Below are 22,465 nucleotides of genomic sequence, written 5' to 3'. Positions count from 1 at the left end.
AAAGGCGGCCAGAGAGGAGGAAGGGATTGAAGGGGAGTCAGACTCTAGGGGTGCTCACCTTGACCCTTATCTTTTTTATTTGTTTTGGGTGGAAAGGAAAAGGCCTTCATGGCACAGAGTGTGCCAATGGGCACTCTATTTTGGTGACGCAATTCGGTGAAAATTTTCCTAGGCCATTTAATCCGTGATCAGAATATCAATATTTTCGCTATGATAAAGTTTTTTCGAAGCGATTCGACAAGATGTCTACTTCCAAAATGATAAGGTTTTATCGAAGCAGTTCAGCGAAATGCCTACTTCTACTATGATGAGGTTTTGTCGAAGCGGTTCGGCGAGATGCCTATTTTCACTATAATAAAGTTTTGTCAAAGTGGTTTGGCGGGATGCCTACTTTTGCTATGATATGATTTTGTTGAAGTGGTTCAGCATGATACCTACTTCTGCTATGTAGGATAGTAAATATTTTTGTTTTAGTGGTTCAGCAGAGCACCTACGTCTACTAGATGTATCATGGCATGGCTCTTCTGGCCCAACGTATGAAAGATAAGAATGTCATTCTTTGATGATAGAAGTTTCGATGTTTTTGTTTTAGCGGTTTGGATCCTTTCCTACCTCCATTCTTAGAGGTTTTCTTTAACAAATGGCTATCTAGATAATTCGTGATGTTGGGAGAATTCCTCTGTTAAAAAATCCTATTTATTCATATTTGTCTAATTCTGAACTTTGGATTATAAGAGATGTACAATGGGCCACGCGAGCCTAACAGTTTCCATCCCCTTAACTCTCTAGTCTGATTCTTAGTCTTTTCCTGAAATGTTGTAAATTAAAGGATACAAACATATATATGTTATCCTGTATCTTTTATATCATGGGATCATTTATTGAGCCAACTTGCTTTATTAATTTTCAATTAAGTTTTGATGATTAAAAAAAAATGATATTTTGTACCTAATTATTTTTTATTAATATATAAAATATTTTGGCATAATATATGTATTATCAAAACTAGTATTTTCCATTAAAATTATTTTTCAAATAAGTAAAAATTCATACAAATATTTTTTTTTTTTCAAAATTTGAACCAAAAATCAATTTTTTTTACTGTTGCTACAATACTCTACAGTGTGCTACAGTACGTTACAGTATTCCAACCGCTGTGAACAATAATTCAACCGTTGTGAATAGTAAATTTGACTGTTTTGAATAGTATTTTCTAAAATTTTTATGAATACCCCTAAAACTCATTTTTGAGACATTCAAGTGCTTCCATTGCATATCTAAAACACCTGAAAGCTCTCAGACGCTCTCAAACAAAACATCTAATACATTTGAGGTTTTCAAAGTATTATTGCACATTTATTAAAGAGTCACAAGTCAAAAGGAGAAAAGTTTTTTAAATCTGCTATCACATATCCAAACTTTTTCATTTGATGTTACAAATTTATTTAATTATTTATATTTCATTACCTTGTTTGTTTTGTGCTTGATTGTTTATTTATTTGTGTGCAAATGGACAATTATTTGTAAATAAAATGTTTCTTCACAAAAATTCATAAAATGTCTTGGATATATTCATGAAAATGTTTTTGAACTCTCACTTAGATGATTTAACATCTAATTTGAATTTTGTCATTAGAATATTCAATCGTTCCAGGTGAAAGCAGCGTCACTAAGGGAAATGGCGTTATCGAGATGTAGCTGATAGTGACAATAGATCTTTTGTAGTTTTTTAGTATGTACGAAATATTCAGCCGTTGGCGTATTATTTTGGTGATGTCATGTTGAACATCGATGGTATGAATTCTATATTATGAATAAAGAAATTATTGTTTTTGTATTATCGAGGTTTCGATTCTGCTTCCACTGATGTGATGATATTACTAGTTTTAGCTTATTCTTTTAAATTAATATGTTGAGATAGTAGATCGAGATTGTCGTGGTTAAATTTATGTTAAGAAAATTTTTTTTTTCCAAAATCTCGAGTTAACGCACTCTTGGAAAAAACGGGGGGTTACATCCCAGGAGGTCTTTCTCTCGCGAAAAAGACTTCCACAATCTTCATTCTTCATAATAACACTCTTTCGTGGGCACCGGCATTGCTAGGGAGAATGATCCCTAGCCATCAAATACAAGTTCGGGAATTGATGCGCTTTTGAACTTAGCCTTTATCAACAGGGGGACCGTCCTCCTCACTTCCCACTTGCCTAGCCTAAATCTCTGGTTTGATGAACAACATGGATGCCTAGTAGAGATACAGGGTGGGGAGGTGCATTCTTCTTTCAAGGGCCAGCATAATAGCTAGAGAAAAACCTTGGAAGGTTCATAATAGTAGAAGAAAAGCCTCACAAAAAGCTCCCTAGTGCCTTTATGGAGGATTCAAAGTATGGCTCATTTGGAGGTACTATAGGATGAAGGGGGAGTGCATCTTCACTCAACTGACCCTTATGGTGGCAATTAAGGGATGGATTTTTTCTCGATTTCTATAGACGGCGCCAAATTGTTGTTACCTAACTACAACAATTAAATTTATTTATCTTGAGATCAGCCAAAACAGAGTTCTTCACCACGACAAAGGGTCTGAGATGCCATGAGCGAGGCCTAACAGATGTGGAATGGGTCAAAGCTGGAACCTAAAGAAGCAGGAACTCGAATAGGTCCTTAAGGGCTTCTGGATGAGTTGCTCGGATAGGCCTCTTGGGAATCAAGAGAAAGGGTACCTCGATGGGTCTTTGGGAGGCAAGGCTTCTTATCTTTTAGGTAAGCTAGGTTGGGACTTAGCCTGCGGTCACAAATAGAAGTTAGAAAGGTACGCGAGAGACTCCCCCATGTAGGCCCTCCAATGTCGAAGTCAGACAATAGTCTAAGGTATGTCCAAAGTGTGATATATGATGCAATTAGTATGGGATCAGCCAAAGCAGAGTTCTTTAACCAGCTCCAAAGTCTTCTTCTCACCAAAATGACCAGCTAAACCTCCCCCATGTGCTTCCCTCACCAAGAGTTCCCTTATAGACCCATTAGGAATACAAAGTCTCTTAGATCTAAACAAGTACCTTTCATGCCTGTAGTAACCATTAATAGCCCATTTCTCACAAGTTAAGTAAATAGAAGCAAAGGTTGGATCATCCACATACTAATTTTTAATCAATTCAAACCTTAGTAGTTTAGCATTCATCATGGTGATTAGAGCATACCTCTGTGATAATGCATCTGCTACTACATTTGAATTTCCCTTTTTGTACTTGACGTAGGGAAAAACTTCTAAGAACTCCACCCATTTGGCATGCCTTCGGCTCAGCTTGTTTTGCCTTTTTTAAGTGATTCAAAGATTCATGGTTCGTGTGAATGACAAACTCTTTGGGTAGTAAGTAATGTTGCCAAGTCTCCAAAGCTCTAATCAATGCGTAGAACTCCTTGACATATATAGAATAATTCAAACTTCCTCCACTTAACTTTTCACTAAAATAAGCTATGGGACACCTATCTTGCATAAGGACAACCCTAATTCCAACTCCGAAGCATCACACTCCACTTCAAAAGTCTTCGAAAAATCAGGGAGAGCTAAAATAAGAGCGGAGCATAATTTCTCATTGATCAGCTCCAAACTTCTTTGGGCAGCCTCATTCCATCTAAATTCACCACCTTTCTTGATGTACAAAAATAGTGTTGAAATTCTTCGCAAACCTCTTATAAAAAGATGCTAGCCCATGGAAACTCCTTACATCTAAAACACTAGCAGGTACGGGCCACTCCTTAATTGCTCTTACTTTCTCCTAATCAAGTTCAACCCCATGTTGTGAAACCATGTAACTAAGAGAGATTATTCGGTTTTGACAGAATTAACACTTCTTTAATTTGCCAAATAGCTTCTTCTGTCGTAACACTTCAAAGACTTTCCTAAGGTGCCCCAAATGCTTCTCAAGAGTTCTATTATAAATCAAAATATCATCAAAATAAACCACAACAAATTACCAATGAACTTACGAAGTACATGATTCATCAATCGCATGAAGGTGCTAGGTGCATTAGACAAGCCATTCGTACAACATGTGCTTTGTTTTGAATGCAGTCTTCCATTTATCCTCCCCCTTTCATTCGAATATGATGGTAGCCACTTTTGAGATCTATCTTTGAGAACAATTTAGAGCCATACAACTCATCAAGCATATCATCCAACCTAGGGATTGGGTAGCGATACTTCATCGTTATCTTGTTTATTGCCCAACTATCCACACACATTCTCATAGTCCCATCATTTTGTAGCACTAGCAAAGCTAATACAGAACAATGACTCATTGACTCCCTTACGTATCCATTCTCTAAGAACTCAATTACTTATCGATGCAACTCCTTGGCTTCATCTGGATTGCTTCTATAGGCTGGTCTATTTAGTAAAGTAGCTCCTAGCATGAGATTGATTTGGTGTTCAATTCCTCTAATTGGTGGCAGCCCCTTTGGTATCTCTTCTGGAAACACATCAACAAACTCTTCAAAAAGCTTCTCAATTTGTGGTGGGAAAGAAGTTTCCTTGTTTGGCGTTGCTTCCTTTACTATTAGCATTAAAACCAAGTTGTGAATGGACAAAGCTCATTCTATCTCTTCCTTCTCCATCAAGAGTTGATCTCGCTGCACTTGTTGTGGACTAAGAGGTGCTAAGGTTATGTTTTTCCTGTCCTTGACAAAAGAATAAGTGTTTTTGAACCCATTATGCACAACCCTCCTATCATACTGCCACGGTCTTCCCAAAAGCAAATGACTCGCATTTATTGGAATCACATCACATAACAACTCATCTTAATTTGCATGTTTTTCCAATTGAAAACGACACAACAACCTACCTAGAATTCTTCATCTTGATGTTGTTTCCTGGATCTCTTTGTTGCCCCCTTTGCCATGGTTGTTCAACCATGCTGTCTTCATCTCCAGTTTCATCTCCTTCGCCCTCATCTTCATGGATGACCCTTCTTGGTGCTCGAGGAACGTGTTGCTGTTGTGGAGGAGGTTGAACTCCCATCCTCTCAAATGCTTAAGTCAAACGAGTAAGTTGCTTCATCATCTCTTCTTGTCTTCGTTGGAGACCCAGGATTTGAGCTTGTTCCAATGAAAGCCCTCTTGGTGCATCTTCTTCAGCCATGATTAGAACCTAGGCTCTGATACCAATATGATGTGCCCGAAATACAAAAAAAAATACTAGCACCCCTCGTTTGATAAGAAAGTTCGCCACAAACAAGAAAATACTAACTTTGATTCACCACACTCTAAGATGGAAGAAGGAAGAGTGATAAGAATCAAGTAAATTTTTCACTAAACAAATGAATTGCTTAGATGAGAATTATGATTAAAAAACTCTCTGCACTTTTTTCATAAAAATGTTCATGCTAAAACATTACAAGATCACACATATAAATACTAGTCTTAAAGACAAACTTAATAATTAAAAATAAACATCATTGCATCTTTTGACAAAAGAGGGCCAAGGATGATAATAGACAAACCAAAAGCATAATGTAAAATATCATCATGCCATTTTTGACAAAGGGAATCATGATTGCCTCTTTTGACAAAAAGGGGGCTAATGATGATAAAAGACAAACTAAAAGCATAAAGAAAAACATCATCATGCCACTTTTGACAAAGGAAAGAATCATGATGATAAAACACAATAATACATAAAAGACAAAACACTCTCAAACAATGAAGGGTGACATCATGCTTGATATCAGTTATGAGACTTGAGCTTGTTGGAAAGATTTAGGCCTGACAAATGGGCTGATTGCTTGGTTTTGATCATGGAGTGCCTATGTTGCATTCTAGTCTTAGGCTTCCAAGCAAACAAGTAATGTGATTAGTTTGGGCTTTAACTCCTTCACTTTGAATTATAACTCTTCCAAATGGGCTGGAGTCTTCCCAATAAATAACTCAAGTTCCTTTCGAAATTGTTTAGTCCTTAAATGAGTAATTGGCCCAAGACTTATATGCTCTTAGACAACCCTTACCTTTGCATCTTTACCATTCACATCAGCTAGGCTAACATAAACATGAACTGGAAAGAGGCTTACAGTGGGTATACTGTCCAGGGCCTACGAGTAAAATAAATGGTGTTATGACAAAGGCATGGAGAGAATGGTCACCTTTATTCTACAAATGGTTTGATATTGTAAATTGACTTTTCGAGGTTAAGCTTAAATATTGGCCAGTATAGTTGTGAGTATTGAGTCATCGTCGTGGTTCAAGATGGTTTGTTCGCGCTCTTCTCTCCTTGTGGAATGAAACTAGGCTTAGTGGGGTGGTTCCCAGCCTAGGCATTGTTATGGGGTTGGTTATCGGGTTCTTTATTGAGGTCATCTCATTGTGTTATTCATTTAAAAGCATGCATGACTGAGAGATATATATTTGGGGGTTCCCATGAGACTTGTGTTCTTGACCATGGGCATAATGCATTATATGTGTCTTCCTATTGGGGCGAGCAAGGCTTGACACATGGCTTATGGGAGCTATGTATCATCGTTTATGCTCATTATGCCTCTGCATCATATTTAGACATGAGCACGACATCATATGTGATTTCCTATATGGGCGAGCAAGGCTTGATGCATGGCTTATGGGGGCTATGTATTATTGTTTATGCTCATATGCCACTGCATTATATTTGTGCATTGCATGGTTACTGGCACCGTGTAGGTGTGTGGATGTTTGTCAGACGTTTTAGCGTGCTGAGCGAGCTTCGGTTCCAGTTACAAAGACAGCTGTTGGTCGCTCCTACCCGAGTGAGCTTCGACTCGAGATTCAGGTACAACTGTCTTTCAGGGTAGTGATAGGGACTTGGGTGTCATGTGTCTTATGTGGGTTCCAAGGACCAGTATGTGCATATTTTATTATGCAGCGTTTTTAATATATATATATATATATATTTGTCACGTGATTCATGGACATGGGATGGATGATTGATTGTCATGCTTTGCATGAGTTTTGCACTTGGGTGTGGTTTATTCATACTCTTACCAGCCTTTCCTTCCTTATATGTTTGCTGAGTCTTGTGACTCACTCTTGCTTCTCTTCATTCCAGATAAACGTAAAGCTAAGTATGGGGGCGAGGCTAGCATCTTGAGTTATCCCGATAGGTGGTGTACAAGGCAGTCCTAGTAGATCCTAGTTGGTGTGTTTCTTGTGATGTTATGCCATGGATGTTTAGCACTTGAGTGCTTGGCATGGTTTTTTTGTATGTGTATATGTATATACACTATGTAACCCAATAACCGCTTATTTTTTATATGCATGCCTAGGATGTGAGTTATGCTTCTGCATCTGTTTTTTATGCATGAGTATGGATAATCCTAGTTGAGCATGCATGGCAGGTTATGGTGATTTCTATTCTGTTTTCTTTATCCCTCGTGAGGCTCTCATTCGGATTCTTCGGCTTAGTTGGGGTATCCATGTAGGGGTCTCACAGTTTCACTTTCTATTTCATTTCTTTTGCTGTTCATATAGATCATTCTATTTAAATCACAATAGTTGTTTATTTTACATTAAAAGAATTAAGTTTTTTTTATAATTTTTTATAAACTCAATTCACTCCCTTTTAGGTGTGAGTCATTGCACTTCATTTCTTTTAGATGTAAGAGAATGTAATTTTTAAGATAATTCCAACCAAGATATCATTGGAATAATAGTTCAAAAGAAATGTAGTGAGATGAGCTGATACATGAAAAACATTTTTATGAGAAATAAGAATAATGCAATTAAAACAGAAACTACAAAAATAAGCACCATAAACACAATGAATTTAGAATGGTTCAACTAACTACTTAATCTATTACCTTAACTCCTCGTTAAGAATTTTGAAAACATCCACTAAGAATAATAATTTTTACAGGTTCAACTATAATCTTCATTTTTAACGGGCTAAGTAAAAACCCCCGCTTTTACATGCTGAACAGTGACTTCTACTTTTAACAGGCTAAGTAAGAACTTTCGTTTTTCACAAGCTAAGTAGTAACCACCATTACATGAGGCTTTTTCATAAGAGGCTTAACCACAACCAATACATTGCCTTTCAAGGTGCAGGCATAACCTTTACAAGTTTACACAGAGCATGTGTAAAGATTTCTCAAGAAAAAATATAAGATGATACAATGATATCACTATTCCCTTGAACAAAAGGGAGTTCGAAAGAATGAATGAATAAATCACTCAACTCTCTTAATCCTACTTGGTCTAGAAATATATACATGTAATCTCACGAGATAGTTGCTTTGAAGTGAAGAAGGATAAATATGAAGAACGCTCACTTCAAGCATTGGCTCAAGAGAATATAGCTTGTTGTGAAAGGATTTGCTCTATGTTGTTTTAGCATAAGCACCAGCAACTATGTTAATAGCATAGGCTTTCTTGATGGCTCAATAGCAGCTTGATAGATCACGCACCTTAGCCTTAAATAAAAGTTTGATGGTTGGATTTAGTATTGAGACCTGCGCAACTTATAGTTTCTTTGATATAACCATTAATGGTCAAATTAGTTATAAATATATGCATAATATATATGGGAAGCATTAATCACACTTGCGTAAATATAATCTAACATTCTTTTATAAGAGACCACAATTAGACACAAAGGAATAAGCAAACAAAGCCCTTACGATCACAACTGTTCTTTGTTTGCTTTTAGAGTAACGATTATAAAATTTGAAATCAAATGTTAGTTACTTGACTAACTCTTATAGCTACTCGACTAATGAAACGCATACTCGATTGGACATTTCTCGTAATCGATTATAGATAAGTCTTACTTGAGTAAGACAAAATCATTACTTGATTGACTCACAAGCCATAGAAATTTTGCTTTAAGCACTTGACTATTTAGGTAGGCTCCCTCGACTAGCAGAAACATATACTCAAGTACAAATAATTGGTACTCGATTAAAAACATCCTTACTCTATTGATTTTTGAAATACATAAAGTTTGCATAAAATACTCAAGTATGAAAACTTAATAGTCGATTGAAAGAAGGATTTGTTAAAGCATTTAATCGATTGATTTGAAACACACACAAAGGAATACTCAACTAAAAATATGCTCAAATTTTACATGCTACAAAAGTACTTGATTATACCATACTCGATTATAGTTTTGAAGATATAGATTTCAGATAACACATACTCGAGTAGCTTTTTATAAAACTTGATTAAATACATGAATATACTAAAAAATATACTAAGTAATATTTAATTAATAAAGATTGTATTTGATCGAAGGCAAGTGAAGAAGATTTAAAGGATTGTTTAAATACTTTGCCTTCTAAAGATTCAAATATATATATATATATATACTAAGTTTATCAAAAGGGCTTTTATACTTAGCCGAACTTTCAAAATATTTTCTCAATCATTTTATATCAACCTCGATCATTACAAAACCATGTATTTCTATTTTGAAGAATATAAGAATATATAAGTCTGAAGTTTTTCAATTTAAAGAAAAATATTTTTATAAGCTTCATACTCCTTGATTAACTGAAACCAATACTTACTGATTTTGAAAGACATACATAAATATATGAGTTTGGGATTTTCTAATCTACATATATAAAAGAACTTTTATACAATGTTTTGGAAATCATCAATAAACTAAAAATATATTTTTTATTTTTTTTTTCATAAATCAAAATATAAATTTCTCAATGATATAGAAGTTTGAAATAAAACTCCCATGAATCTAGAAAAGATTAAATAATTAAATCAATTTGAAGGTCAACATTAAGCTCAATCTCCAAATTCTTTAATTTTTCAATTAGGGATGTCATTTTGAGAACATGTTCTCTAACCGATCCTCCTAGGGTCATTTTTTCCCTAATGATTACCTTTGATATCTCATATCTGGTCGTCCAACTTTATTCACCTTACAACTCTTGCAAGTAACTAATCATAGTATGAGCATCAAACATCTTTTCATGTTAACGCTACAATTTGCTACCCATAAAGGCAAGGATATAACTCTTAGTGATGAGATCATCATCTTATCACTTATTAAGTGTATCCTACTCCTCTTGAGTAATCTATCTAGCCGTTGGCGTAGGAACAGGCACATCCAAGACATAAGTGATCCTATCCAAATTGAAAATAATTTTCAAATTTCAAAGCTAATCATTGAAATTTGGTCCAGTTAAGTGATTAGTGTCAAGTATTTTTTACAAATGGATTAATAGAAGCCATTAGATATATCTATAAAAAAATAAATTATTAGATATCTTATTTTTCTTAATTATCTGATTTTGATATTTAAATTAAATAGTACCTCCCACTAAATTTTTCAAATTCCTTACTCATTAAAGGATTCACATTGGTATGAATTCCAATGGGTATTTGGTGTAACGACCCATTAGCGGGGTTAGGTCATCGGGGTAATATTGATATGTGGGTTGAATTTTTACTTTAATCGAATAAATTTTTATGATTATATATGTGTTGCTAGGTGTGGTGGAATGGCTAAGCAAAGAGAGCAAGTCCATGTTAAATAGTCAAATGCTTGAGAAAGAAGCAAAGGAGATTGAAATAAGTCAAGGCAAAGGAAAAGGCAATTAAAGCGGAAATATGGAAAAGTCAAAATAGATTTGGTGGGGTGTGGGGTGATGCCAAATTGCAAGGTGTATATATATATATATATATTTGGAATTTGTGGTATTAGTATATATATGGATTAAGTGGTGATATTTTAGATATTCTATACATGTATGTAGAGCATGGAAGTAAAAAGAGAGAAGGGTTAAGAGAGTGAGAGTTGGCCCATTGTGAGAGAAACGAAGCTAGGGTTCTTCAAGTCTTCTTCTTTTATCCTTCTTTCCCATTGATCATAGAGGCTCCATGGAGGGTGGAGAGTGCTAGTAGGAGTTGTGTTTCTTTATTTTTCCTATTTGCTGTCTGGTTTCTCTGTTTTGAGCTTTGGAGTGCAAGTTTGTCTCTTTTGTGGTAGCTTCTTCAAGTTTAAATCAAAGGAGAAGCATAGTAAGGCAGGTTCTAATCTCTCCTTTAGCTCTCTCACTCTTGAAGCAAAATATCTTTGTGATTTATCAATCAAAACTCCCTATTTTGAAATAAAGGTTCTTGAAACATGTCTATGTAGATATGATTGTAAATCTCCCTTGACTCTTGATGGCTTTGGTTGGAACCTTTTGGAACTTCAAATAGGGTTTGTTCCACCCTATAATTCATTGGGAATGATGTACTTCTTGGTATGATCTAGATCATGAAAGGATTTTTGACAAGCTTGCATGTTGATGCTCTATTTTGAGTTGCAAAACGTTTTGTAGGTCGATAAATGGCTTGGGAACTATCGACTGTTTGCCCCCAAACGTTTTTCCAGTCGACAAATGGCTGGGGGCTGTCGACTGATTGTCTTTAAGAGAGGCAACCGTCGACCAATCTGTTGGCAATTGTTGACCGGTTCTTCTATTTTTTTACTTCCAAAATTTAGTTATTTCTTGAATGTTCTATTTTTGACTCCTCATCTTGGGTACATGTACCCATGTTTTTTGGGGATGAACGAGCATGCATGAGCATTATAACAAGCTAATGTTAGGCTATATGGGGCTTATGAATTGGGATGCATTTTATGTGTATGACTTCATATGTTGTGTTATATATGTTATATGTGTGCCAAGGCTTTGGGTTGATCTAACGGGCCTAATGGTCGTATGTTGTATGAAAGCATAAACATTTGGTTGAATTGAAGGGCCCCAAAGATCTCGTGGTGTATGATATGTCCATGACCTTGGGTTGAGCTAATGGGCTCCAAGATCTGTATGTGGTTGTAAGCATAAGTCTTGGATTGAGCCAATGGGCCCCAAAGGTCGATGGTTATGTGGTATGAGATATGTGATTTCAAAGAGTTGATTTGTATTTATTCATTGGTGCATGAGATAGGCATTGTGTATGGTCAGTTGTTTCATGTGCAATGAATCTATCAAAATATTGAATTATATTGTTTCATGCCTAATGTCTTTTCATATTATACTTGCTGGGTCTTATGATTTATTCTTGTTTTGGGGTAGATGTGTACAAAACTCTCCTAAACCAAAGGTCTTGGGATGTCAGTTGTTTTGCGCCATGCTAGTGGTTGCATTTTTATCAATAGGGCTTGATGTATATTTTCTTAGAAAGCCTAACTAGATGTAAAAAATGATGTTTATTTTGGCTTGAATGGAAAAATGGTTATGGCCTTTATTATTTTGTGTTAATGGAGTGTATGTTCTTAATTGAATTTTATTATGTATCCATTCTTTTGAACGCTCCCTCTCGGTTTCCTTGGTCGTGAGGACTCTGGGAGCGAGATTGTTATATTTGAATTCTTATTAAACTTATTACTCATCACATAATAGATTTTTAGAATAATAATTTTAATAAGTGGACAATTCTTATCCAGTACATCGCATGTACGACCCAAATTTTTTGCTTCAGCTTCCAATCCAATAAACCTCACATTATAGATTCTTAGTAATTGGACATGGCTAAATCATACCATTACCTTGACAAGTTTGTACAATTAAATATTGATTCTCTCACATTATAGATTCTCGAGTCATGATATTTGTGCATTCCTCTCACATCAAATGTTATATAGAAATTCAAATATTTTAACTAATATGCAACTCCTATGTTTTCATAGCCAATTAACACACAAATTAAAATATCCCAATTTCTACAGTGATGGTGGGCCCTAATTAAATTAACTCTTAAGATTTAATCAGTTACAATTTAATTTTATAACTATGAGAGATTTTCGGTCTTTAATTATTAGGTCTCACTTTTCACATGTAACAATTTTACATACATCCACTATATACATAAAATATTACATAAAATAGTCGATATGGTCATAAACTCAAATATGCATACTATGCGCAATTCTAGCTATTGGAATTGCAAGGTGCTTTCATGAGTGCCCAAAAAGAAACGCCTATAACTATTACAAGCATAACCCTTTTACATAGGGGCTTCATTTCCTTGATCCTTTTGCAATCCATGCATTAATTCCAAGTCATGCCTCGATCATAGTAAATCCATCCCTCGCTTTACACTCAATATAAACTACTTTTACAATGAAATCAAAATCTAAAATTTTATTACAACCGTCGAGAAAAACGACGAAACCCAACAAGCAAACCGTCAAATAAAATGACTAACACATACATCATCCATGTAGTGTCCTAAGTCCTTGATGTTTTTTAAAACACTATTTAAAAAAAAAATAGTGCCAAAAAAATATGCCAGGCTAAGAAGATTCGAGCAGGAGGAGGTATAACACAAGCACACATGCGAGTTGGCACACTTGCACGAAGCGACGTGCCTTGCGCGTGCCCAGGCTATCATGCGCGCGTGCAAAAATAGCCGCACATAGCGGCCCATTCCACGTCAGGCCATGTCGTGGCCTGCTAAAGCAGGCAAGAACGAAGCTCGTCTCAACCCGAGGCGTGTGTGCGCATCTCACCAACTGTGATTGCTGGCCTTGCCCACATCGTGCGCATACATGCTGCCTAGGGCAGACGCAAGTCCAACACACGTGTGTGCACATGCTACCTAGGGTAGATACGGGCCTAGGCAACGTCATATGTGTAAATGATGCCTCCTTGTGCGATGGTGCCTCCTTGTGCGATGGTGCCTCTGTCGATCTAGTGTCGTTCACTGGAGCCGCCTAGCGACCCCCCACTGGTCACCTTCTATGGCGACAACGACAGGTGTTGCCTACCAGCGCCTTATTCTCCATCAACAACGACGATGACGATGTTACCCAACATCACCTAAATGAGGATGATGGTGCCGCCCAGCACCCTAAATTTGATCTTCAATGCCTGCTCATGTCTGACAGTGCTGCCTTGCAACATCGAATTGAATCTATGGTGCCGCAGGCAACACTCATCAGAATCACAGTGCGACAGATTTGATCCATGGCCCGCCAACCCGCGTTGTGTTCAGATTTAATTCAACAATTCCCTTTTGATTTTCAACAAAAACATCGATTATATCCAAGAATCATATAATAGAAATTGTAAAATTGAAAAACAATAGCTCTGATACCACTATAAGAAATTTAGATCTAATTATGCGCAGTGGAATAAAAATTATTTTTCAGATATCACGTTTTTCAAAATTTTACAATTTACAAAACAAATAATGAAATGGAAGAATACATTTTGACAAAATCTAATTTCACTGCAAAGTCACCCGCTATAAAATCCTCCATGTATAGGATGCCAAGTTGGTCTACCCAAAATCACCTTTAATCCAAGATCATCTTGAGAGAAGAAAAAGAAATTTTCTAAATTTTTTTTTCTGATTTCTTGTTACCTTGATTCAGGTTTATGGTTCTATTTATAGGAATCCATTGAAACCCTAGGGTACTTTTGGGCCAGGTTCAATGTGCTAGCATTAAACCTAGTCCAATTACAAATAATATTAATAATTTTATTCATAATAAATTTATTTAATTATTCTTATTTATTCTAATAAATAAATGCGCCAAAATTACTAATTTATCCTTCTTCTCTTAAAAGTGATTTATTAGTAGGTGTGATTTTCTGAGTTCACAATTAAATTGACAACGAGAATAATCTATTATTAATTCTCATAAATCATGAGTAACATATAGCAATATGTTATGAGTACCTAATTAAATGTGAAGTGAGTAGAGTGAACATTTTACTACGATTCTATGCAATATGGTCTTTCTATCATCCCATGTTCCGACAAGATATGAGATCATAGACAGTATGCAAACACTACAAGAAAAATAATTTTTAGCAACAGAATTTAGTGACAGAATTATTACGTCGCTAATTAGCGATGGATAGTGATGGAAATTTCGTCCCTAATATTTTTTTAAAAAAATTAATTAATGATGGAAAGACCCATCACTAAAAAATAAAAAGTTAAAATTTAGAGACGAGTCATACCCATCGCTAAAAATAAAAAATAAAAAATATAAAATTTAGAGATGAGATAATCTCATTGCTAAAAAATAAAAAAAATTAAAAATTTAACGACGGGATAACCCCCGTCGCTAAAAAATAAAAAATAAAAAATGTAAAATTTAGCGACGGGTCATAATCGTCGCTAAAAAATAAAAATAAATTAAAAAAAATATAAAATTTAACGACGAGGTCACACCAGTAGTTAAAAAATAAAAAATTAAAATTTAGCGACAGGATTACCCAGTCATTAAAAAATAAAAAAAATTAAATTTATTTAGCGACGAAAAATTCCGTCGCTAAATAGTTAATTCCGTCGCTAAATAATTAAAAAATAAATTATTTAAGAAATTTAAAATTTTAAATTATTTAAACAAATATAAATATAACTTTCATGATACTCTAAAATAAATAAAAATTACATTTAAACATATCGTAATAATTTTTACTAACATTAATATTAGTAAAAATTAAACTAATATTTTTTTAAACATATTACAAATTAAAATCAAAATAAGAACATAATTTTTCACTACTAATATAATATTTTATAAACTTTTATTTGAATTAATAATGAAATAAAATTAAAAATAATATTCATTTCCCTCTACTAACATTAATATCATTAAATAAGTTTGAGAAATTTTGGAGTGTAAATATTATTTTGAAAAGTTTAGAAGAGAATAGTATAAATATATTTTATGTACATCAATAAACAATGAGGCTTCCAGATCGGCTAGCTCGCGCGTGAAACTTGGTCATGAAAGGTTGGGGATTCGAATCTGGTAGAGAGCTTGAGATAATAGCTGGGAGTAATATCCCAGCGTTGCCACGTGACGAGTAGAGGCGCGGCCACACAGCGCGCAGGAAGGGGGAGGGGGCGCGTGTGTAGGTAGGCCATGATTGATTTTGCGGGAGCGCTAAATTCAACTACGGATGGTAATATAATTCCGTCGCTAAAATTTAGCGATGCCAATTTTAGTGACGGAACCCGTCCGTCACTAAATGTTGAATTTTTTGTAGTGAAATCTCTTAATCTCATCATATAACCAAATCCAAAATCATTCTTGATTAATATGGCATAACTTATGGAACACTCATTCTATTGTCATAATACATTAGCTAAGGATTCATCGTCAAGTAATTATTAGATAGCATGGATATCCTCCTCGTAAACCTCAATGTGATAGATTCTATGTCTGACGCACACATACCTCATGTACCACTAGATCACACGCATAGACACACATAATCATTCTTGATTAAAACAAATATTTAGTATTATCGATTTCCTAGTGCACCAATGCACAATTATATATGTCATCTCAAGTCTAAGGACTAGTTGCACATATACAGCTAACATTGAATCATTGACTCGTGAGCAAGAACTCATGTGATTCAATGTTAACAGTCTCATTCAGTGAACTCGTTCCTATAATGAGCACTCACTCATTTTCTTTCAATATCTCATATAGAATGATATGAGACTCACCAACATTCACCTTCAGTATCTCATACTAAATAAGGAGAAAGACAAGGTGCTAGCCTTTACGAGTTGCTACTATCCACGTTTGGAATTCTATGGCTAGGAACTTGTTTATAGCATAATGAACTATGGATTAACCGTTACTCATATCCTTAACACTTCAAGATGGTATCCACTCCTTATTATACTAATGGATGTATGTTTAATTTAAATCATATTTTGATTTAAATAAAAATATAAACTTGTCATTTTATTAATATTTAGAGAATTACAAGATCAAGTTCCTTTATGTCACTAGAATTGCTCTCAAGGGCCTTTATCCAATAGGAGGGGGATTGTCCCTTCATGTATCAACCCCATGGCGGGAAACAGGGGGTAGGTGCGCTCTAGACTCTGTCTCCACCTCCCGGTGGGGCAGGTGCTCCATTCGCCAAGGGAGTGAAACTCGGCACACAACCTAATTTTGGTTATCTTACCTTTCCAATTGGGTCTGCTCCTGTTAGGCCCTTGCCTCCCCAACCCTAATAGCCTCTAAGGTGGCCTACATCCCTCAACTTTGTGGTAAAGGTGGATTTGGCAACTTTCCTTACTTGAAGACCCCACTGGAAGGTTGTAGGGATAGTGGCATTGGTAGAAGAGTGATGGGGGGTAAGTCAAATAAGTCATCTTTTGTCGACTCTATGAATGCCCCCACCTTGGTAGTGTCATTTCCCTTCACCCTGGCTATCTTATTTCTCCGAGCCAGGGAGATTCTCCCTCTTCAGTCTCCTCAAAGTTGGGGGTGAGTGCAAATTATTGTCGTTGTTGTTGTTCTGTCTACCACTGCCTTTCCTCCCACTCATTAGCCTCTTAGGCCAACTTCGTCGACTTAGTCATCTTGTTAGCACAATTCTTTAGAATTTCTCCATCTCTACAAATAGAAAAGGACAAAAAACTATTAGTGTGTTCTAAAATAAAAAAAACAAAAGTAATCAAAAGAAAGATAGGGTAGGGTGAGCACCCTCAGGACTCCCCCTCGCACCCTTCTTCTTCCTCCTCTCCTGCCTCATCCTCATCTCCTACAACGTTAACTTTCTCATCGTCTTCTTCATCTTCCTCACTCTCCTCATCGCTTCCTTTTGTGTGAGGTGCTACGGGAGCGGCCCTCCTGGGTCTGATCAACTCCGAAGGTCCAACCTTTTGAGTTGCGGGTTCCAACAGGCTGACACCCTCATCTTTCTCTATAATCATCCACCTCGGCGCCAATAGGCACTCATCATCAATTAACTCAGACAAGGTCATTGGACCCGTGGGGCAATTTATTGATTTTCTCTTTGTGTTTCCTTACCATTGACTTCACATACAACCATTTATGCACCTTCTTCATTAGGGTTGTGGTGTGCCAAAATCGCGGTGCCTTCCAGGTTAAGGGTGGCTAGACTAATAGCCAATGAGTCTCAAAGTCGTCCACCTTCTGTGGCGCACCCCTAAACAGATTCACCTTTTTCACCGTGTTCTAGAGGTTTGAAAATTTCTTCTTTCCCTTCGTGGTCCGAACGCAATAGAAACACCTAAAAGGGGCTGCCATTAGATCTAGCCCTTGGTCCTTACACAAGATAAAAAATCCTGCCAACACGGCCCAACCATTTAGGTGCAGCTAGTCTGGGACAATTCATCCTTTAAAAATTGCATCACGAATGGGTGTAGTGAAAGTTTGAGTCCTGCCCTCATACTATCCACATGAATTACAACCTCACCAATTCGACCATGGTCGTAAACTCCTTACAAGGCCTCCTTGGCGCCATGAGGCCAGGATGTTGAATGCCCATGCAACACCCTTCGCATCCCTACTCCTTAGCATTGAGCATTGCAACCTTAGCGAGACACTACAAAAAATCAGAGTTTTAGCAACGAAAATTTCTGTCATTAAAACATTAAAATCTGTCGCTAAATTTTTTAGTGACGAATTTAGATCAGTGATAGGTACGCACTCCCATCGCTAATCAGCGATGATCCGCACTCCCATCGCTGATCAGCGACGGTCCGCATTCCTGTCGTTGATCAGCGACGGGTTTCCGTCGCTAATCAGCTATTTTTTTAAAAAAATAAATTGCGACGGGTTGTGACCCGTCGCAGATCAGCTGTAAAAAAATAAATAAATAAACGTAAATAAAAATTTTAAAATTATTAATAATTTATATAAATAAAAATTTTAAAAACGTTAAAAAAAACAAAATTTTTAAATTATTTTCTATAATAATTTTAATAGATAAAATAAAAATAAAATTTTTAACGTAAATTAAAAATAAAATTTTAAAAATTTACAATAAATAAAAATATATTTATAAAAAATTCATATTTAATTATTATTCGAATTTTTTTTATATTTTATATTTATTTAAAATAAAATTTATATATAAATAAAATTAATGATAATTAACAATTTATTTTAATTAATTATTATAAATTTAAAAATATTATTTTAAAAAAAATCAAAATTCATGTTAATTATTAAAATAATAAAACTGAATTTGTAAGTCAAACTGATTAATTCATAAATATTCAATTACAATGATCATCATTTTGTTCCTCATCATCAAAAAACTGATTACTTGGTCCTGGTTGAATCGACGGTCTAGGTTGCTGATAAGACAGGGCAGGTTATTGTAACGCCATCATTTGTCTATTCATTTGTTCTTGCCACGCTATCATCTGTTGCTGCCGCTGACGCAGTTGCACATTCTCATTCTCATATCTGTCACCTCGGTCCGAGCAGAATGCAACTCCGCGTTCATCCGAGACTTGGTGGATTGCAGCTGATTTTCCACCTCGACGACCTTGGTTTGAGTAGAATGTAACTCCTCGTTCATCTAGGTGACCCTCAATCTCATTTATTCTAATTTCGTCGACAAACCATATGAACCACTGGAACTGCTATCAGATCCAACCGGGAAGGACTGCCTACCTTGAGAGCCGAGACTGTAGACATAACCCTTCTTGTTCCTACCAGAGACAGCTTGATAAAAAATCTAACGTTCGTCGATTGTAGATGGAGAAGATGACTTACTACTGCCGGCTGATGCTGAAGATGCCTCTGCACTTAATCTCTCGAACGCCTCTTATATAAATTAAAATATTGACGTTGTCAACTAATAAAAAAAATCATTAAATTGTAATGTTAATTAAATTATACAAAATACAATTATTGGCCTTTGATCTATTATCAACCCATACTTCTTGTCCTTAATCATTCTTTCGAGTGTGGGTTCTCCTAAAAATCTCAAATTCATTGGGCTCGCGATCTAATTTCCTTGCCTGCATGACAAATATATGAAATAAATAAAAAAATTTATAAACCATTATATAAATTTATAAAATTTACATTTAATTAGTAGAAAAACTAATTACCATCCTTCTTCAGCTCTCTATGAAAGGAATGGATCCACCTGTGATTGACCCACCAATCTCGGATGCGTGATTCTTTTTTTTTTTTCTATTCTACTCTCTTCTTGTATTTATCTTCATCCCACTTGGCCTGTAATGTTCGCCACACCATCGGATCCATCAATTTCCCCTTATCTGCACCTCATTTAATTTTGTTCAAATTATTTCTAAAACTTCTCTGACTAGATTTATTCCAAGTGATCCATATACGATCACTCTCATTGGGTTGCCACTTGAACTCTTTCTATAAGAAATTAAAAATGAATAAATATGTATATAATTTTAAATTGAAACTTTCTATAATTAAGAATTGCAATTAAACTTACACTAAATTCGTCTAGCCACATCCGTCGTGTTAATTCAGGCACGTCATTCCAATGAGGCCAAATTTCAGTGTAGCATCTCTTCCAAATCTTGGACTGTACACCTGGTGGGCCAACCTTGGGGAAAAAACTGTAAAACCAATATTTATCATGTAAGAAATTACATTTATATATAAAATAATCACAAACAATTAATTAAAAATAATATAATTAAGATATTCACTGATCACAGTTCTGATTGCATGATAACTCTACTCGGTGATCAGCTCGGTCGGTATTAATTGACTCAGATGGAGTCGGGTCAACATTCTGCGCAGGAAAAGATGTCGAAGGATGTGCATGTGATGTCGACATAAATGAGTATGGATATGAATCTCCTATGGGATGAAAAGTAAACCGGGATAGGGGACAAAATGTGGTGCAGTCTCAGGTAGGTGAGATTTGGGTCGGACTGTAGTATAACCCATATAATATAGCATAGAGGGGAATGGTTGTTGGAATTGAGGCATGGGAACAAAAGCATGTGGGTGCGATGGTTGAGGATATAAAGGAGTAGACGGAACAGCATGTGTAAAGACAGAAGGAGAAGACTGTGAACCAACACTACTAGGATCTGAGGAATGTGTGTCCCTATAAGATCGACGTCTTCCTCTACCCCTACTACCCCTACCCCTGCTTGGATTGGGAGATGAATGTCCTGACATCTGTTTTTGAAATTACCTGAAACAAAAAAACACGATAAAACGTATAAGGTCACAGACATTAAAAAATACAAAAGATATTATATCATAATATATATATTTAAATTCACATGAATTCATAAATATATCAATCTTCTTCTACAAATTCATCAATATCTATGTCATCAGACAATAACTCTTCTTCGTCGTCTTCTGATATAGATTCTTCCTCTGCATCATCTTCTTCTTGCTGAATAATATTTAAAACATCTATTTCCTCGATTATTCCATCTAAATCTTGTAAACTACCTCTAAGGTCATCATTTTGATCAATTTGCGGGAGTTCTGGTATTTCATTCTCCTAGAAAGGTTCTTCTATATTAGCCTCAGAAGCCGTTATTGTAGGTCGTGCCTTTATTTTAATAACAAAGTGCTGAGATACGACGCGTAATACACTTGTTCAGCTTGTTGAGCAAAAATGAAAGGATCATATTTCTTATACTTTTTTTATGATCAAACCTCGATAATACCATATTTTTCGTGGATTTTGGTTGCCCTAGGACTCGAATTGTACCATTCACATTTGAACATAACTACCCTTTTGATTGGTAGACCTGCATATTCTAATTCAATAATATCTAAAAGTTTTCCATAATAATAGGTCTCTGAGGATCCAACCCCTGTCCCAGGTACGCAAACACCAAAATTTTTGGTAGATCTACTCATATTCTATTCGACGGTATGAAATTTATATCCGTTCATGAAATACATCGGCCAATACCGCACGTTTGGAGTCGATCCCCATCCTATATTCTGAATTAATGGATCTGTAACAACTTGAGTATTCAAATTAACCTGAGAAAATATTTGAATCACTTAATGTATTTTTAAAATTCAATTAAAAAATAATCTAATATGAAGTAACATACTTGATGATGGAATCACTTAGGAAAATGTTTCTTGATTTTTTTGTCTATTTCTGCGTCTGTGATATTTGAATATAGCTGGCGCAATAGATTGGTGTACATGCTGAAAAATTTAAATGATATATCAATCATTTAATATGAACCAAGAATAAACTTATAAATATATTCATTTAAATTTTAATTTTTACTCGATATAAGGTCCGACCTCTGGAGTATTCAACAAGACATATAATTTGGCTGCTTCAAACTCTTTCCCATCCATCCACCTAATTTTCATTGCTCTCGCAGCACGACCTAGATAATTGAACACGAAAATTTGTGGATATGAAGAATCTCCCTCATCGTCATTTCAAGGGACTCTCGTTCTTCTTGATGGAACATTTGATGCAAAATAATATGAATCAAATGTGGACGTCTCCTCAATTAAATATGCCTCACATATGGATCATTCTACACGAGTTTTATTGCAGACCTTCTTCTTTAAAGTGTTGAGAAACCTAAATCATTCGAAAATCTCATCAATATAAAAGAAATTTATTATCTTTAAAAATTAACGATTCAAATTATACCAGACGTACCTTTCAAACAGATACATCCATCTATATTGTACTGGTCCCCCTACCTTTGCTTCGTAAACTAAGTGCACTAGGAGATGCTCCATTGGGTTAAACCA

At 35.5% G+C, this 22,465-nt stretch overlaps 1 protein-coding gene across 5 annotated transcripts in view; it reads left to right on the top strand.

Annotated features, from left to right (window-relative positions):
- LOC127809551 (protein SIEVE ELEMENT OCCLUSION B-like) overlaps nucleotides 1–7,297 on the top strand; it is a 31,400-nt gene extending 24,103 nt beyond the window's left edge. For 2 of the 5 annotated variants that reach the window (XR_008025137.1, XR_008025133.1), the window contains 2 exons: nucleotides 1,637–6,787; nucleotides 7,064–7,297. The gene's annotated coding sequence lies outside the window, so the exon portion shown is untranslated. The remainder of the gene's footprint in view (nucleotides 1–1,636; nucleotides 6,788–7,063) is intronic. The other 3 variants (XR_008025136.1, XR_008025134.1, XR_008025135.1) reach the window with 2 other exon arrangements.
- Nucleotides 7,298–22,465: the final 15,168 nt, after the last annotated feature.

The sequence above is a fragment of the Diospyros lotus genome, chromosome 9 (genome assembly GCF_014633365.1).
Source record: "Diospyros lotus cultivar Yz01 chromosome 9, ASM1463336v1, whole genome shotgun sequence".
NCBI classification, from domain to species: Eukaryota; Viridiplantae; Streptophyta; class Magnoliopsida; order Ericales; family Ebenaceae; genus Diospyros; species Diospyros lotus.
This window is presented reverse-complemented; position numbering and strand designations above follow the sequence as displayed.